At 36.3% G+C, this 20,293-nt stretch overlaps 1 long non-coding RNA gene across 1 annotated transcript in view; it reads left to right on the top strand.

Moving 5' to 3' along the window:
* The window catches only part of LOC107714958 (uncharacterized), a 25,155-nt gene extending 5,241 nt beyond the window's left edge, over positions 1–19,914 (top strand). The window contains exon 3 of the long non-coding RNA XR_001637044.1: positions 19,565–19,914. This is a non-coding gene — a long non-coding RNA (uncharacterized LOC107714958). The remainder of the gene's footprint in view (positions 1–19,564) is intronic.
* Positions 19,915–20,293: the final 379 nt, after the last annotated feature.

Consider the following 20,293-nt stretch of genomic DNA (forward strand, 5'->3'; position numbering starts at 1 on the left):
TATATAAACTAAAGTTAATTTGGGTTTTTGTCATCAAATAGGCTAATACATTGAAACTTATTGTGATAATTTTTTATGTTTTTTTATCATTCAGTTATTTATTTTATTGGACAGTGCAGCTATGGTCAGGTTTTGTTTTTGTTGAAAGAAAAATATGAGCACACAGAGAAATGTATTCAAGTGAAGATTGAGGATGGAATGGGATAAAAATATCTATCACATCAGACACACACACACACATACACACACACACTCAACAGCGGGTGTTTGACGGGCACCAGAGGGCGCTGACAAGCTTATTTTTTATTAAAATGTGTAACTTGTGCAGTTTCCTCAGTGTGATGAGTGAAACATGACAAGCTAAGTATGTGAGTATAGTATTGATCGTTTTAAGTTTAGAGTTAAAATCAATAGCAACTGTATTCAAATGCATATTCAAATAATATAACAGAGATGTCTATTCTTCTGAAGACTCTTTCCTATAAAAAACATACATAGAAAATAGCAAATCTATTGTGTTGGCAACAGTTATATAAGAAGTTCAGCATCCTCGTGAAGAGAAAATGCTATAAACATAAACCAAGTAGGCTGTTGTGTTACATAATGGTTAAATCACCCTTACAAATGATAATGATAACCAGTAAACCAAAAAACTACAGCGGGTAGGCTACAATTAATGAATTTAGACATTAAAAAGAATGAAATTAAAGTTTACATGTTGTTTTATCAATGTTTTTTCAGTAGTTACAATAACCATAGTAGGAGTATTGTTATATTTTTAAAATAATAAATAATGAAAGGGTTGTTTGGTGAATGTTAGAAAGGCCTGTCATTGGTCTTCTTGTATTCCACATTTCTTAAAGAGAAAAGTGTCAATGCATCAGAAAACAAAAATAGAGATGATATATCTTGCTTGGGTTTTTCAACAAATCTCTCTTTAACAGCAATTCACTGTGGATCGTTATTGCAGATTTTTTATAGAAAAAACAAAACCTTTTGTTAGGTTTTATTAAACATTGTCAGAGCAAACCTGATGTTATGATTACTGGCAGTGGTCAGTTGTTGTGTTGTAGTATTGTGGTACAAACGGCCACCAGAGGGCACTTTTAGATCAGTGTGAAGCGCATCTGAAGCTGATTAAAAGGTGTGAAAGAATTATTCCCATTAACCTTGTGAATTTTCACCCTCATTTTATTTACCTCTTAGGCAGGTAATATACAAAATTCAAATAAATAAATAAATAAACCTCTTAATAAATGACTGGAATGAAAAAGAATGAATTGAAAACAAGCTTTTTCGATGCTTAATATTAGACGTACTATATTTTGTCACAAAGAAGGATGCTCGTATACAAACATTTTAATAAACAGGTGATATACATGGAAAAATGATGGATCAGGGTTATTTTTTAAACCTAAAGCCACAATCACTTGAAATGAAAAAAATATAAATGAATTAAAAAAAAAAAAAATAAGTAGCACGGATATATTTGTAGCAATAGCCAACAATACATTGTATGGGTCAAAATTATACATTTTTCTTTTATGCTAAAAATCATTAGGATATTAAGTAAAGATCATGTTTCATGAAGATATTTTGTAAATTTCCAACCGTAAATATATCAAAACTTAATTTTTTATTAGTAAAATGCATTGCTAAGGACTTCATTTGGACAACTTTAAAGACAATTTTTTACAGGATTTCAGATTTTCAAATAGTTATATCTCAGCCAAATATTTTAATATTCTAACAAACCATACATAAATTGAAGGCTTATTTATTCAGCTTTCAGATGATGTATACATATCTTTAAAAAAAAAAAAATTATTGACCCTTATGACTGGTTTTGTGATCCAGGGTCACATATAATGTTAAAAAATATTTCACCTTTTCATCTCTATAGCAGAAATTGCATCAATGTGATTTAAGCATTAAACGATATTAGATATTTTCCTTATTCCAGGTAAAAAGTGGAGAACAAAATTAATTTCAGACATTTGGAATGTAAGCCTGCTGAGTAATGAGAGCCTTTTATTTTCTTGAACAAATAATTATTTGACCTTTGTCTGGTCGAAACAATATTCAGCGACATAACTAGTCATTTTAATCTCTTACTTCCATATCTTCTTATTGTAGTGCATGGGATCAAAATGCCATTTCTCTTCAAATTTGCGGAGGCTTAGGCGAGTCTTATAAATCAGGGATTTTGAAGTCATCATTTTCTTTGGCTGTGCGTCTGTGTTTTCAGCACTCGTGTCAGTCGCGTGTTTTCGAATGTCACGTAGGTTAAAAAATGTCTCTTTCTTTTCCAACCAAGTAGCATAGCTCACCTACTCTCAAAATGTTTGGAGCCACAGGTTTGTTTGCCTTTGTGAGGAGGATGCCGAACATTTCCACCCGAGTTGTTTGTTGATGCTGGATTGAAGGTCTGCAGTCGGCCAGATGCTCTGTCTGGGAATAACGTGTGTTGTCTGGGCATCTATGAGATTTTGTGTTCAGTCAATCTACGTGATAACGCTGGCAAAGTAGGGTCCAATTTGTGATTTTTGAATCTTGTTCAAACCCGAATTTCAGGCCCTGTTTTTGATGGACCTCCTCCAAATGTTCTCACTCTTAACCGGCTGACATCCAGCTGTTACAGATGGTGGATGTTCTGGATCGAACCGGACAATATCAGGTCCAAGTCTCTGCTTCTCAGAATTGAGAGCCCAGTGATGAGGCCTGCTGTCTTCCTTTGTGCTGCAGAGAGTTTTACTGTAGACATTCAAGATGGTCTTGTGGTTTGAGCTGGCTGGAGTCGATCCAGTCATGACGTTCCTCATCTTCTCTGTTTTTTCTGTGAGTAGGGGGAATACAGGAAGTGTCTAATGATGAGAAACTGGAACTTAAAGCATTTTACTTTCATGAGAATACAGTATTTTTGGTGCATTTAGTTAGTGAACATGCAGGCTGTCCCAAAACAGTCATCAAAAAGAGAGAAATACATTTTATTTTATATTATTTTATATATATATTTTTTTATTTAAATATCAATATCAAAACTATGGTATTTTTGGAAAAACTGTGGTATAATAAGTTTTTATTTGGTGTCTTTAATTAGTATGCATACAGATTTTCTCTTAATATTAAAAAGTAAATCATAACAGATCATATCGTAAATTCATATCAGATCATATTATTTTTATTAATAATAATAATTTAAATTCACAGGATTTCAGAAAGCATTTTATACTTTCAACAATTGCTATTATTATTATTATTATTATTTATTTATTATTGTTACTTTTTTAAATGACTTTTTTTCTGAATTTCTGAATCTTTCTGCCAATTAAAAAAAAAAAAAAATTCTAACTGGCAGAAAGATTCAGAAAGCATCTTACACTTTAAAGAAGATCCCTTATTATTATTATTATTATTATTATTATTATTATTAATATTTTCAATACTGTAAATTAATAGAAAGGTTCAGAAAACTTCCTACACTTTGACAGAGATCCCATGATATATTTTTAAATGTAACTATGATATTATGACAGTAAAAATGTTTCTTTGATTTACCATTTCAAGCTTTTATTTAATATTTATTGTATTACCCACAGAGTATAGTTCTCACAAACACCGTTTTCCAAACCACAAGGCAGGTTGAACCAGTTGTCATAGGCTAGATTTCTGACAGATGACAGGCAGAGCATTTAGAGACACGTCTCGATTACATTACTTCATACGTGAACAGCTGCATCAAACCGCACCAGATATACACAGACTGTAAGTAACAGAAAATGTATAGCTAAACATTAATTACCAGGTAGTCTCTCGCTTCGTATTGAATTAATAATTTGCTTTCAGGATGTGTGCTTGGTTACCTAGCAACCACATCCATTAATTTATATTTCCAGCACTGACATTTGTGCTTATTTTTCATGGTGCTAAATTTCCAATTGGCAATAAAACGCTGGAAATTAACATGCAGAGTGCAAATCAGAGGTGTGTGGGGCCGCTGTGCTTCTTCAGGGTCTGGTGAGCTTGGAGGGGACTATCAGAGCATGTTATGAGGAACTAAGATTCACTGAAAAAAATGGTGCAGAAACAATTTTCACTCACAAAGTGCTAGTAAATTTCACTAACAGCTATAATATTGTGGCAGAAACTCCCACAATATAAATAAAAAAGGGGGGAAAAAAATAAATTGAAAAAGCTTCTTACCCGTATTATTTTTTTTATAGATCTTATGTATGGTATTTTGCCAGAAACTGTGGCATTTTAACTTAATATTTGGTGTTTTTGGTTTGTATACACATAGGTTGTCCCACAACAGTCATCAAAAAAAAAAAAAAACTTTAGTATTATCTATCTATCTATCTATCTATCTTATGCAAAGGTTGTCCAACAACAATCGCTAAATGGAAAAAAGGATTAATTTGAAATTAATTAAAAAATATATTTCTATTTATACATTAAAAATATATATAAGTTGACACAAATATTTAGAGAGCATCTCATACTTTAGAAGAGATCCTATATTATTATCATTATTATTATTATTTTTTAAAATAAATTTTCTAAAATATTTTAAACTGACAGAAAGTTTCAGGAAGCTTCTCATACTTTGAAGGAGAATCCCATATTTTTATTTTTTAAAATATTTTAAATTGACAAATATTCAGAAAGCTTCCTATACTTTGAAAGATTCCATTTTTAACTATAATATTTATTTTTGAAAAGTAATATTATATGGTATTTTTCACAAACAATTACAAAGAAACGGTAACACACTGAATTATAACACTGAATTTAATTTTACTTTAGAAAAGCTGAAATTTTATTAAAAAAAAAACTGAATTAAAAATGGAATGAATAAACACTTTTTTTTACTTTAAAAATAAATACAGTGTTCTTTGACTGTGTCAGTCCCAGAGCTAAGGGAAATATAAGCTTGTATAGTCTATATAAAATGTTTAAAAGTCTCTCTGGTCTCTTTCTTGCGTGTTTGTATATACTGCAGTTTTAAAGTCAGCCTGTAGGAGGCATAATTTATTCTGTGTCGATTTCAGCATGTTCACTTCCTTTTTATTACAGTCAGCTTCCTTTTTATTACAGTCAGTGGTAGTTTGTCATACGCTGTGCTGTTGTTTTCAAATTCAGATGTTTTTATTCTGAGAGATGGATCATATTAATTCTCCACATAACTAGGTTTGCTTGTAGAAATGGCACGCAGGCTTTGCCTTGATTTGGGGGTCTGGTTTTCTCCCTTCCTCTTGTACGCAGAGCCCCGTGCTGTGAAGTGACTGGCGCACCTTATAGATTTCTCCTAAATAAATCATCCTTATGGGACAAAGATGCATTTCACCGCATGAGAGAAGAAGAATGAGGGCAGGAGGATTTATGATGGGAGATGTGAGGCCTTGATGTTGCTGTCAGCCGTTATTGCGGCTGCGCCTCAGGCCTGGAGCGCTTTCACAGGAACGTAAGCGAAGCCTGCGCCGGGCCTGAACACAGCCAACATGGCCTCCACATCCAAAACAGATCCGCTGTAGGCTTTTGAAGTTCACGCGCCTCAGCCCGTCACAACTGCACATTTGTACGCTCTCTCTCTTAATGCCCATCCAACTCATTCATCTTTCCCAGGCGGTTTCTCAGCCTGTGGTGCTGAAATATGGCAGATGAACTGGTTACATGTTAGTTTAAGAGATAGTGTAGGTGTAAATTACACAGGAGGCTCTGGCTAACCTTATTTATGAGAGGGCTGTCAGGTGTTTAGGTGTTAGAGCGAGACGTGCAGCTTAAATCGTTTACTCCGCTGTAAATCAGAGCGTGCGTGCCACTTTTGTGCACTGGGGTTTGCACACGTGTTTACATGTGTGCGCCGCTCTGTTTTTGTGTACCGGAGGTTCTGCTAAACTCCGCTCGAGCCTCAGACGGAGGCCACCAGCATGGACGGAGCTTGCTGTTATTACTTTTATGAGTTTAATATCATTTTATTGAAATATGTAGCTCATAAACCCTCTCGTAGTAAGAGTTACCCATGTTTTATTGCAGACGAGCTGAAGCGGATTGTATCTGTCATCCATTTTTGTTCTTCAACTATTGTACAACATTGGATGTACCTTTTTTTTCTTTTTCATGCGTTACCATTCAAAAGTTTGTGGTCAGTAAGATTAAAAAAATATATATATTCAACAAGGATGCATTAAAATAAACAAAAGTGATGTTTAAACTGTAACATTTTAATTTCAAATAATGGTTTCTGTTCATCAAAGAGTCATGAAAAAAAAAACATGGATTCAGCAAAAATATTAAGCAGCACAACTGTTTTCAACATTAAATAATATTAATAAATATTTCCTGAGCACAAAATCAGCATTTTTAGAATGATTTTTGAAGGATCATGTGGCACTGAAGACGAAATGCATTACGTTTTAAACTGTACTCAAATAGAAAAGTTGATTTAAATTTCACAGTATTAATGTTTTTACTGTGAGTTTGCTCAAATAAATGCAGCCTTATTTCAAAAACATTACAAAATTTTTGAATGGTAGTGTAATTAAAAAGTAAATGAAACAGGCCATAGAACTGGAAAAAGTTTGTTAGCTAATTATTTTGGTTAATTTAGGTTATCAGTTGATATTAGAATTGTTAAACAATTTAATTTATTTCATTTAATTGTGAATGCTCATGTTCCTTTGTTTTCGTTAATACTACTGTTAAAGTTAAAAACACAAATACTTTAATAACACCATTGGAGAAACAATGTTGTCTAAATTCAAAATTGCATTTAAAATGGCTGGTTTTAGTTGTTATTTGTTTTATTGTAAATTGTAAATTTTACTGTAAATTGTAAATTGACTTATTTCTTTAATTTATTACACAAAATAGTAAAGAATTTTAATATGATTATTGGCCATATCATGAAAATAATTATTGACTTACCAGTATAGCCTAGAATTTTAATATCAGTGTGTCCTTACTAGACTTGCGCCGGTATTCGGTAATGCGATATATCACGGTAATGAATATGCACGATATTGTTATCGTGGGCACTTCTAAATACCGTGAATAATTATATATTACAAATTATTCCGAATTTTGAATGCATTTTAAGAATACTTTTCCCATCAACTGGTCAAAATGCGCAACACGCTGTATGCTGAGTGAAAGACGTGTGCGCACTCTGATGTAAACAAGCGCGAGCGAGAGGCACATGGCGGAACATGTGAGAGACGCTCAGGATGAAAGCGCACTTTCACTCTCTGACAGCAGATGACGCTAAACTGCAGAAATAATAATAATAATAATAATAATAATAATGAATAATGTTCATCACAGCGCCAAATACTTAAATATTTAGACTTAATAGGCTATTTATTTTCAAACTTTTTTTACATTTTAATCTGGACTACTACATGCCCTAGATATTGTTTGAAAGTGTTTTGATTCTTTATTGTTCGGTCACACTTTACATTAGGGCTTCATTAGTTAACATTAGCTTTTGCTCATTGTGAATGTTAATGCATTAAGGTTAACTAATGAGGTCTTATTGTAAAGTGATACCTATTGGTCTTTATAGTTCTTTTGCACTTTAATCTGTGTAAAACTTTTGACTTTATACATTTTTCTGTATTGCTTTATTGCATTTAAATGTTCAGTTATTTTTGTTATAAGAAAAATGTTATTAAACCTGTTATACTGTATTATGACAGCACTTTAAAAAAAACTAAATTTCAATATCGTGATAATACCGCATACCGTGATAAAAGCATTAGCAATTAATCGCAACATAAAAATTTGATACCGGCATATCCCTAGTCCTTACTTGTAAACCTGCTTTAACTAATATTTTATATTTCTATTATATATCTTTTTAATTCATATAAAGTATTGAGTTTTGTGTTTAAACCAGCTTCACTCATCAATTAAAAGTGGCAACAACAAAAAAATCAATGGCAAGAAAAGTTGTAGGCATGTTTTATAATGCCTCAAAAGTGAATATTTGCTTCAGTCTCAACAGAAGTGCACCTGCATTTGACCCAGTGAATGGAGCTGAGCTGATGAATCGGTCTGTGATACCGAAGAGGACGTTGAAGCAGATTGAGAATGAGTCATTGAAACACTAAACCCACTCAGAGCACTTAGAGAGTCTGGATGTGAGCGCTGCCGGGAGACGTGTTGATTTTATACCTGTGGGCGTTTACGATCCATCCTCCATTCATTCTTTGAGTAGCCCAGAAGTGGGACAAGCACGTCAGTGAGAAATAATCTTTAGCCATGCGATGTTCTAGAGTTGATAGCGATGTCCTACTCTTATATTACATAAAATTGTATTTGTAAAAGTATTTGTTACCATTGTTACATTGTTAGCGGGAGCCTAACGTGTTGCGATGGGAGTCTTTGTGGTTGCTTGTCATTGTCCTCGTGCTGCCTGCAGGTACGGCGTGTCTCGTGTGTCAGGCAGAACTCCGAGGTATTGTTTGGTAAGTGGTTAAGTGTCCGGCTCTTTGCGGGGCGAGGCAGCGCCGAACCTCCTCAGCTGCAGGCGGGTACATCTGGACCCAGTCTAAACATGGCACAGGTCTGTCTCATGTGTCTCTGACGATCTCATACCCGCAGATTTATGATTCCCAATGTGTGTTTTCATTTCACATATACACATACGCTTGCAGGCAGTTTTTGTCTGAAATGAGAGACAGCAGCACAGGGCTCAAAAGTAAAGATTTTTTCTGCTTGTGCCCTCTTGGACCAGTAGTCCAAATTACTATTGGCCCTGCAAATGTTTTTACTGGACCCAAATCATATACATTTTTAATTTTATGTTTACATTTAGATTTTTAATATTATACACTGTGTAAATGTTTGGAGTCATTAAAATTGTTTAATGTTTTTGAAATAAGTCTCTTATGCTTACCAAGGCTGTATTTATTTAATCAAAAATACAGCAAGACAGTAATCTTGTGTAATATTATTACAGTTTAAAATAGCTGTTTTCTGCATCGTTACTCCAGTGTCACATGATCCTTCAGAAATCATTCTAATATACTGATTTAATACTTTTAGAAACATTTCTTCTTAATTTTTCAACATTTCTTTAGTTGTGCTGCTGAATATTTTTGTGGAAACTGATCTTTTTGTTTTCAGTATTCTTTGATAAATGCAAAGTTGAAAAGAACAGCATTTATTTTATAAATATAATTTAAATAGATTTTTGTAACATTATAAATGTCACTTTTAGTGAATAAAAGTATTCATTAAAAAAAAACATTTGAACGGTGTATGTAGCCTATATGTTGGTATAATATATGAATGTATAATTTCACTTTTTATTTAAAATTATTCTTGTATTTATTTTTACTTTTTATATTTATTATTTGATTTTTATTTATTTTTTTAATATACATTTTTACAAATTTTAACGCGTTTTCAACAAATGCTAGCGTTTCTTTAGTAAAGAAAATTTGCAATAAAAGCTGGAAATTATACATTTAAATACCATGTCTTCATTAATTAATAGACACTTTAGCTGGAAAAAATGGCTTATATCACAAAACATTATTGATTGGTTTGTCATTTTTGTCCCTAGCCATTCTTACAGTTTCAACAACCTTGTCTTTGTTAACCAGATAACCAAATGTCCCAGAAAGTTTAGCAAGACATAAAAATATATGTATATAGCACTGGCCCAATAGGGCAAGTGACAGTTTTTTACTGGCCCAAAACACACTCTGTTTTGTTCTCGTCAAGGTCCTAAAATATAGCATACCTTCAAGTCAATGTGATCGACTTGTTACCCTGTCATACTAAATTGTCTATTTTGTATATTGTGTTTTTGCTATTTTGCACATTGTCTATTTTGTATATTTGTATATTATTCTTTGTTATCTGTGTCTTGTCTTGTCACTGTCATTCTGTCGCACTGTGGAGCTTCTGTCACTAAAACAAATTCCTCATATGTGTAAACATACCTGGCAATAAAGCTCATTCTGATTCAATAATGGGTCAAACTGGTGGGAATTATCCTAATTATAGAGTTAATAACTCACCTACTCTGACAACATCACTTCCATCACATCCAGTTCTATAGAAACTTCATGTTTACCAAGTGTTTATTGACTAATGGTTTGAAAAGAGGGATTAGTTATTAATAATAATATCAAAAACAACAGTTATTAGCAACAAATAAAAGCTATGGCAGATATGTGACTTTACTATTATTGTAGTTTTTGAAGCAGTGCAAAAATATAAACCTAATGAGACATTAATGTGACTTGAATATATTCTCACACTTGCTTTTTCTAACTCTGTGTTTCAGTAGCTCATCCTCGCGCTCCCCTTTCCCCTTTGCTCTTATTTGACGCAGGCTATAAAGCACTCTTTTTAGGGTAGGAGACATAAATAACAGCTCGCTCTCCTTTTGGAGGGGATTTCCTGAGGCCCAGACCACTAGGCCCGATGGAGAGAGACCAGACAGTAAAGTTTGTATGTACAATGTGAGCAAGTGGAAAAAAGTCCTGTGAAAACAAACAGCAAACCTCCGATGACTCGCGGTGTGAGCCTTTTGCTCGGAGGTTTGTGTGAACGTGTGTGGCATTCTCTCCTCGCCGTTTGGGTAAAAAAGTGAGGGCAGTGACCCACTCCCCCTTCTTTCCCCCTAAATGGTCGACTCCAGACGAACTAGCTCTCTTTTGTTTCCTCTTTCTGTTCCTCTCCCCCTCCTCCTCTTCCAGTCTGCTTTATTGCACTTGATTCCAAGCGCGGTCATTCCTGAGATGGTGCAGATAGCAGCTGCAGCTGAATTGCCCACCATAAAGCATCCTCAAACCCGCCGGAGCGCTGGCAGTGGGGGCTGGGCCACAACGAGCATTCAGTTCTCTGCAAATTTCTACACTTAAAATGTAATGGTCGTAATCTCCTGAAGTTGTGACTTGCTTTGATTGGATTTGCAGACGGGATGGTTGTGGTGGTGTGGAAGACTTTGAGATTAATGGTCTGAAATCTTCTGATGTATTGGATTGGATGTAGTTGTGGTGTTGTAAGGCACAGAATTACAAATGCAGCCGCTAATATTGGTGCTGGCTAGAGATATGTGAGAGCTGACAGACAGCCACTGTTCACCTGCAGGGGGCGATAGATAGTCAGAAGAGTAATTGCCTGAGAATCTGACTGTGGCTGTTTTCAGAATGGAAAACTAATTACTACTGATTGAATACTGTACTGTATACATTGTATACTATGTACTATTAAAATATTCTGTTTAGGCAAATAATAGGCCTATGTAATGTTGTTACATGACCCGACTATGTTTGTTACTTGTACGAATTGTCACCTCAACATACAACTTGTTTAAATGAGTTTATTTATTTATTTATTTATAAGCACATTACATGGTTGATTCAGCTTGGTTCTTTAGTTTAATTCATTTTGGAAATCATTTTTATTTATTTTATTGTCTATCAATACATTGGATGTTTATTTCTGTTTGGTAATTTAGTTTCATTACATTTGTTTAATTTATTTTGGAAATATTAAATTTATTTATCAATTGATTGATATATACATAAATTGATAGATAATTATCATTTATGAATTTATTTATTTATTAATTTGTCAGTACATTGTATGTTTAATTCAGTTTTCTTATGTAGTTTAATTTCAGTTTAATTTATATTTTAAATGTTTATTCATTCATGATGTATTTTTCAATTTATTGATACAAATTTGATAGATATTTATCATTCATTTAATAATCTATTTATTTATTAATCTATCAATGCATTACACATTTAATTTAGTTTGGTTATTTAATTTTATTTTGGAAATATTTATTTAATTGTTTATGTATTTATCAGTTTATTGGTAAATAAATTGATAATTATCATTCCTTTAATAATCTATTTATTTATCTATATATCAGTACATTGAATTCATTGCATTAAATCAGTTTGGATTTTTAGATTAATTTGAGTTTAATTTATCTTGGAATGTATTTATTTATTTATTATTCATTCATGCATGATTAATTTAGTCTCCTTGTTTGGTTTAATTTTAGTTCAATTTATTTTGAAAATCTTTTTATCATTTACTTTTTTATTTTTAATCCAGTGTTGTCTAAAATGTCTTAATATTTGCCAGTCCGATCAAATAATGAATCTATAGATCACAGCTCATATTAAGCTACTTCCAGTTCATTAATCTCACTTGAGATGAAAGGTCAAGTCAAGTGCGTTGCATTGTGAAATCCAAAATTCTATGCATTCTGTTTTATACTGCTCTTCTTGCAAAAGTAGTATATTTATGGGTATTCTATGCGTTGATTAAAAATTAGTATACTTACTACATACTGCAATCGTACGTAGTATTTGATTCTGAACATAGCTGTGCAGAAATGCGTGCACACACATTTAATGTAGCGTAAGAACACACTTGTTACTGATCTGAAGTACGCAGTGTGCATGCTTAGGCCTGTCACGATAACAACTTTTTGTTGTGCGATATATTGCCCCAGAAATAATTGCGATAAGCGATATTATTGTCATTTTAAAGACCATTTTATGCCACTGAATATATAATCATAATGTAACAGCATAATAATGCAAGAAGGCCTACACACTTCCAAATGACAACAAACTTTTAATTTTTAAGAATATTTAGATCATGGAAATTAAGTATCAAAATATTAGATACCTTAAAGAAACGGAGTAAATGGTAAATAAACATTTTCTAACAAAAAGTGCAAAGTAACAAGTAGAAAAAAAGAAAAATGCACAAAGAACTTGTATGGAGATTTTTCCATCTACAGATGTTTCCCTGACCTTCTTTTCTCTGTAAATGAAGGGTGCACACTATTGCTGAAAAACACAATCACTACTTAGCAGGCAGATGTCCGTACGCACAAAGGCACAGATCCCTAACAAGATCATATCTGCAGATTAAACTTTTTTTTGTAGAAGCATTTTTTAAAATGTGAACTAGCAACTCATGACTACACCACGTTATGTACGAGAAGCTGCAAAAGACACAGGCGCAAGTGGAATGTACAAAACATGGTGACATTAATTTTTAAGTAAATATAATGGGCGATATATTGCGTCACCAAAAATTATTGAGGTCATGTACATATATTGCGCGATAAGTCGATATATTGATTATTGCAACAGGCCTATGCATGCTGTGCACAGGATGGGCATTTTTTCATAAGTTACGAAAAATTCCAATTACATCTGCCTTGACTTTATTTCCAGTAGGATGAATGAACAGCTAGTTCTTATATATTTCTTTTATCCCCTGACTCATTTAATTGTAATGCCAAGAGTTGCAGCATTTTTATACAAAGTTGGATTAAAAATGCAAATAATATTAAATTTTCCAGAAAACTTGAGCTTCCCTATGCATTAAACAAGCATGTAATGACAGCATACAACAGCAGTGTAATGGTTTGAAATGTTATCATTGCATACTGTTTCACATTATTCTTTAAATAGTATTGCACAGTATGCTAGTAGTAAGTATTCTGACTGCCTTTGAAGGCCACCACTGAAGTTTCTGTAGACATTGCCAATTTGACTTTTGTTGCAACTCGCATGTTGACCTCACACATAGCTGACAAATAGCTCCTCTGGTGTCTGCGGCTTCTCCCCGCTTCATCATAGTCCCGTGACTATAATGACTGAAAAACACACAGAGTCGCGGCGAGCAGGTGAGCAAGACCGGGCGGCTTCATCTGGCAGCCGTTCCCGTGTGATCCCTCAGCAGGAGGAGGAGCGCGCTGTGCCTCGCAGGTACGGCCACCTCCCAGACAGATGAGTCTGGTGACAGGAGGGACGCTACAACCTGCAATTCCACCGTCTGACACGATCCGTCAATGTCCCCTGTCGCAAACATAACTCCCCTGTACGAGCACGCAGAGCTTGTTTTCTAAAAGTAGGCCTACAGGAATTGGCAATAATGAGCACGTTCACTCACACCTGTGATGGCACGCACACATGAAAACAAACAGTTTCCTTCATTTGCACACGTCGCTGATGACTCACAGAGCTTCTACTGAGAAGAGAGTTTTTGGATTCCTCTCCAGGGCGCTTATCTGGTTTGTGCGATTTTGTCTCTTGATAAAACGTGTCTGTTTGTTTTATCTGTTTCTTGAGGGGCTGTTTGAACTGCAGACAGTGACAGGCTGTCTTGTCGGTCCCGACGCCGACCGGCCACAAGGTGGCACTCACCCTCAACAAGCAACTACCAAGTTCACAAGACTTTTTTTTCCCCTCCACATTGCTATGAGCATGCTGATGTATCATGGTGCAATGAAAAGGAGGAAATGAGAGGGGGAACATAAATGTGTTGCATGCATGCAGGGACTAATGGAGTCTACCTTTGCCAGTACATTAGGAACAAAACAAGAGAGGTGAGAGGGAGAACGCCACCCGTCCGAGACAGAGCGGTCGTGCCCTAATGGAGAAGGGAAATGGAAGTCGGTGTCAGTGAAATGCCAGGCCTCTGGCTGTGTTGTTGATACATTTGTTTCCTGTTAGTCCACTTATTTATGGTCAAGGGTTTCTTCATTGCCACATGGTGATTCATTACGTGCAAGAATGAGGTCAGGAGAAAGGTTGTGGCAATTAGTTACATTTAAGAGGCATTTTATGCCCTCAACCTGATGTGGTCACATTCTGCTTCGGCTTTGAAAATGTGACACTTTTTTTTAGGGCTCAAAAATAAGGATGGCCCGCAGGTCCTGGGCCGGGCCGAGAGGATTTTCGGGACAGAGCTGTGTTCTCGCTATGTCCTTTGATCTTGTAAATGTTATTATTACGTGTTGTTTTCTATGCTAAACGTTTCTAATATTTTGTTGTCACATAACCTTGCCACGTTGAATGCATCACACTGGAGATGAAAGTGCATTGCAGTGTGGGATGCAAAATTCTTGTTTTTATTTTTTATTTTTTATTTATTTATTTTAATTTAATCCTTATCTTTTAATTGTATTTTTTTATTTATTTATTGCATTTGAAATACAGTGTGTCCTCTAATAATGAATCAAGAAAAAGATCTCATAATAAGCTTCTTCTTGCATTGGAGATGGATATGCATTGCATTGTGGGATACAGTATTCCGTACATCAGTATTCTACTGTACGCATAATATATTGCAGCATTTGTAAGTGTTATGTTAGTGTACTGTTTCGCCATGCATATGCAGGTTACATTCAGTATAGCTTACTATCAGACTATATCTACTCTACCTGCAGTATACAGTGTGTATAGTGTGCACAGTATGTGAATTTCCTGTTTGCATGGAATACCAGATGACCTTCTACATTTGCCTTGCCTTGACCTTCTATTTCCAGTGTGATTAATGAACTGCAATTAACATCAATTTTTAACGTCTTTTTCTCGACTCGTTTGTTTGTAATGTCAGTAGGTACGATTTTAATTAAAATGTGCCACGTATTTTTGATTTTCAAGATAACTGGACGCTCCTCACTGCATTAAAACACGCAACGTAATAGTGTTGTGAATTCTGCTGATTTAAATGTTGACAATATAACGTTATTTACATAAGTGCAAGGCTGACTAATAGTCTTGGAAACATCTTTAAGAATGGGTTGAAAATGACTAACAAATCAGCGATGTTTTGCACCATATGCCATCGTTTATCGTTAAGTGTTTATGAATGTAGCTGTCATGCTGCATCAGAGCGGCATAATTTCCAGCTGTTATTTCAAATGAAAATATTAAATATATATAAAAATATAAAAGTAAATAAATTATAATATTATTACAAGTTTATATATAAAAAATATTATTATTATATTTTTCTAGGACTTAGAAAATATACTGCTAATGAACAAATTAAAACAATACTTTTATTTTGGATGCGATTAATCGCAATAATCTTTTTTTTAAAATTATTATTATTTATTTTTTTGGCAGTGAAAATATTGGTGGAGCAACTTAAAATTGGAACTACCTGCCCAACCGGTCATTACTGTTGACCACTGCTTTCAATACTCACAGACTGGATTTTTACACCTTTTCAAAAGGTGTATTTGTCTCACTTCTACCTGCATTACTGATTGATCACTTCTATACAAGTTAAAATGATGATGCACCTTTCATGTGTTTTGCAAGTGCCAGCAATTCAGCCATGTGCTTTTTCCCCCGTTCGTGATTTTATAGGCCAAAAAAATGTGAAATGATTTATGATTCCCTTATGTGCTGAATGCACATATTCTGCACATGTGTACACGAGCGTGCACCTTTTCTACCGTGTACCGGTGCACGGATAGAAACGGAATAGTCATGTAATGACGCATCCATTTGCATACGACATGCAAATCACACACTGGGCCCAAAGAGATTTGCGACCTTTCGTATTCCCCTGTGCCCGGTAAAAACACACATACGAGTGTGTGAGACGCTCCGAAACATGTGCGTGTGTGCGTGTGTTAGTGCACAGCCGGGAGCGTGGTTTGTTGTTTCCGTGTCTCACTGCTGTGGCTTGTGGGGCTGATCGATGCTACTTTACTGCTTCCCTCGGATTCAGTCGAGTTCAACGGGAGGGGAAGGTGATTCATCAGCGGGGAAAGAGAAGGTGGAAGAGAGAGGAAGAGATAGAGCGAGGGAATTAGAAATGGAGATGGAGAGCGTGTTGGAGAGAGAAAGAGAGAGAGCCACAAACACATTAAGAATGAGGGGGAGGCGAGAGCTGCGATACACAGATGCAGCGCAGGGGTGCCAGAGATACGCAGGGGGAAGTGAAGCGTTATATCACAGCGATAAAGAGATGAAGAGCTGCTGAGAACTGAGGTAGTGGCAGGGCAACCCAAGTATGACCCAAACTATTCGCACACGCCATGCATACCGAAACATGCGGTATGTTTCCTATTACGGAGCATCTCTATGAATCATGGGTAGGAGTGCAGGGGAGCGGAGAGAACGCCGCACTGTGAAGAACTCCCATGGCACACCTGTTTTAACTCTGTGCTATCCATCATTGAGCTGCTGCCCGCTGCAGGCCAGACGAGACAGCTGTCCTTCAGGTCCTCTCCTCGTCTGCGCGTCTGCCCTGCTGCAACAGGTGTTTACGCAAACACGACCTGTGAGCGAAACCACCAGACTAGATGAACTCAGAAATGGCTTGTAATTCATTAGTGTGAATTTGAATAGAATTGGCCACGCACCACAGGAAGTTGAACTGGAATGACAGAAAAGGAAATTTATTGACTTGCAATTCCAAGACATTCAACACATTTTAGGAAATGAAGTGTTCTTTCACCCTCATCCATCTATGTATGTATGTATGTATCTGTCTGTCTGTCTCTGTCTTTCTATCTGTCTGTCTATCTATCCGTCTTTCTATCTGTCTGTCTATCTGTCTGTCTCTCTTTCTGTCTGTCTGTCTGTGTGTCTGTATGTCTGTCTATCCATTTGTGTCTTTTTGCCTGTATATCTATCTATCTGTCTGTCCGTCCGTCCGTCCGTCCATCTCTCTGTATCGGTCTGTCCGTCCGTCCGTCTCTCTCTCTGTCTGTATGTATCGGTCTGTCCGTCTCTCTCTCTGTCTGTATGTATCGGTCTATCTATATGTCTGTCTGTATGTATCGGTTTATCTATGTATCTGTCTGTCTGTCTCTCTGTCTGTATGTATCGGTCTATCTATATGTCTGTCTGTATCTGTCTGTCTGTCTGTCTGTCTGTCTCTCTGTCTGTATGTATCGGTCTATCTATATGTCTGTCTGTATCTGTCTGTCTGTCTCTCTGTCTGTCTGTATGTATCGGTCTATCTATATGTCTGTCTGTTGTCTGTCTGTCTGTCTGAATGTATCGGTCTATCTATATGTCTGTCTGTATCTGTCTGTCTGTCTCTCTGTCTGTATGTATCGGTCTATCTATATGTCTGTCTGTATCTGTCTGTCTGTCTGTCTCTGTCTGTATGTATCGGTCTATCTATATGACTGTCTGTATCTGTCTCTGTCCGTTTCTCTGTCTGTATGTATCGGTCTATCTATATGTCTCTCTGTTTGTATGTATCGGTCTATCTATATGTCTGTCTGTCTGTCTTTATCTATCTGTCTGTCTGTCTCTCTTGACTATGAAAACCTTTTATTTTCTAGTGCAAATTACAATTGTGTAAAGTTTTCATTTTATTTCTACTTCCTTACATTTAAATTTTAATTGCAGTTCTGAGTGTTCCCTCACTTCAAATGCAGTTCAAATTCATGAAGTTCATTTAATTTTCAATTCATTTCCGAATGGTGCATAACCCTGCTAGATGGCTCATGTCTTAATATGAGGGCATGTCCTAACATAACAAGAACAAAAGGGTTATTTGCATACATCTTGTCTGTGATTGTTGGCCCAGAGCTCTTTGCTTTGAATGTGTTCATTGTCTATTGTATTTCAGAGTTTAGAATAGTTTACTTAAGTCAGACCCCTGATGATGTCACCGCATGGCACAGAGGTTGCCATAACAACAGTCTTATATCAGGTCTGATTGCTGTTGTTTAGCCCTAGTTTATTGGCTCAGTAAGGAATGCCAAACACAACGAGACGGGGCTAGACATGTTAAGACTCTTAGTGCTAATAATCTGCGGTTTAGCTGAGATCCCTCCGATTATCTTTCTCTTTCACTTCCTCTCTTGCTTTCTCTCTCTCTCATGCCCCCCGCCTTCCCTTCCTTCCCAGCTCTCTCTCTTTTGATGGATGGATCGCTCTTGTACTTCCAATCTGCTATCTTGCCTGATGCGGTTAGGGTCTCTGACGCAGCTGCAGGCAGAGGGAGAGCGAGGGAGGGAGGGGGAGCCGAGCAGGACGAGGACGGGGTGATGTGGAGGACACGACATCTGGAAAACAAGCAAATGAAAAAGAATGCTCGGGCACCACGCTACAGCAGACAGACAGCACGTGCCGCACAAACAAACAATCTCAGCGCAGCTAGCATCAGCTACTGCGTTACACGCACCAGGCTACATCAGTGCAAGCCTTTTGTGTTTCAAAAAATGTATTTCGTTTTGATGAGTATAAAACAGAATGCATTGAATTGGAGTGTTAATCACTCTCAGCCTGTCAGTGTTCAAGGTGAAGTGCAAGTTAATGACCAGCAGAGGGAGCTGTTTGCCTCAGTCAGGCTTTCAAGGGCTGTCCTGTACCTGAATGCTAATGAGCTCGGTGATTATAATTGAGTAATCTGCAGATACAAGTTTATAATTCAAATTAATAGATGCAATAAATGATGCTATGCAGACAAGGGCTTCATTAATGCACACAATGTGGTGATCTGTGAACGTGTTGTTGCATTTTTATAAAATTAGAATATTTCTTTACTCTACCTGAGACATTGAGTATTTATGTTTCATTGTTGTTGTTGGTTTTTTAAAATGCCAGAAAACCACTGATGAACGGACCTTAGTTTAACAGAATATTTAATTTGACATAAAAATTAGTCTAGTTTGTTTAATGTGTTGTACGGTACAATATGTTTTTTCCAGTGGAATGAAAATTAGTCGTGACCTAGGACATTAATTTCTAAGTAACTCAATCTGTCAGTGCCAATGTTCTCAGACGTTTCTTTGATTTTCCAGGTGAGAAGAACATGTAATGCTATATGTAGGACACTGACCTAAACTGCTTGACCTCTGGCAAGGGCGGTCAAAGGTCAACTCACTTGACATCTCTGCCCACATCTTACTGATGAACACACTCGGACCCATCGGACGAGCGCTTCGGCGCACATCTGTGAGTGTGAGACAAACAATATCAAGTGCGGGCGTACAATGACACATGGAAGTAATCTGTTCATCTCTGCTCTGGGCAAGAGGCATCTTTTTTAATTTCACTGGAGGATAAAAAGCCAGCGGCAGAGCTCCATCCATTTTGTACGGTGCCTTAATTTCACACAGCCCACAGAAAAATTGGCAGTCGATTTGTTTTTTGAAGATCCCTCCATTGATAGTAATTAAATTTGCTCTTGTCTCTCGTTTTTTTCTCTTTTCTCCATATCTCCTCCTCTCTTCCCCATCTGTATGCCTCTACTCTCTCTTCTCATTCTCATTCGCCGTCATCCCTCACTGTCATGCGGCCGCTCTGAGCCATCGACCTCTGCTCTCAGCCCCGGTTCAGCAGCGGGTCACCGGAGGGAGGGGGGCTTGTGTTATTGGGGGGTGCCAGCTTCCTTCCCTCGCCACGGATACAGCTGCTGCTGCCATGGTAACTGGATTGCAGACTGCGCAAGGACCCGCGTGCAGATACTTGCAGAGACTTAAGGAGAAAGATGCTCTAATGGAGTGTTACAGGGCCCCGTTGTGTTTTAA

Source organism: Sinocyclocheilus rhinocerous, unplaced genomic scaffold, assembly GCF_001515625.1.
Source record: "Sinocyclocheilus rhinocerous isolate Xijiao unplaced genomic scaffold, SAMN03320098_v1.1 scaffold28, whole genome shotgun sequence".
In the NCBI taxonomy this organism is placed as follows: domain Eukaryota; kingdom Metazoa; phylum Chordata; class Actinopteri; order Cypriniformes; family Cyprinidae; genus Sinocyclocheilus; species Sinocyclocheilus rhinocerous.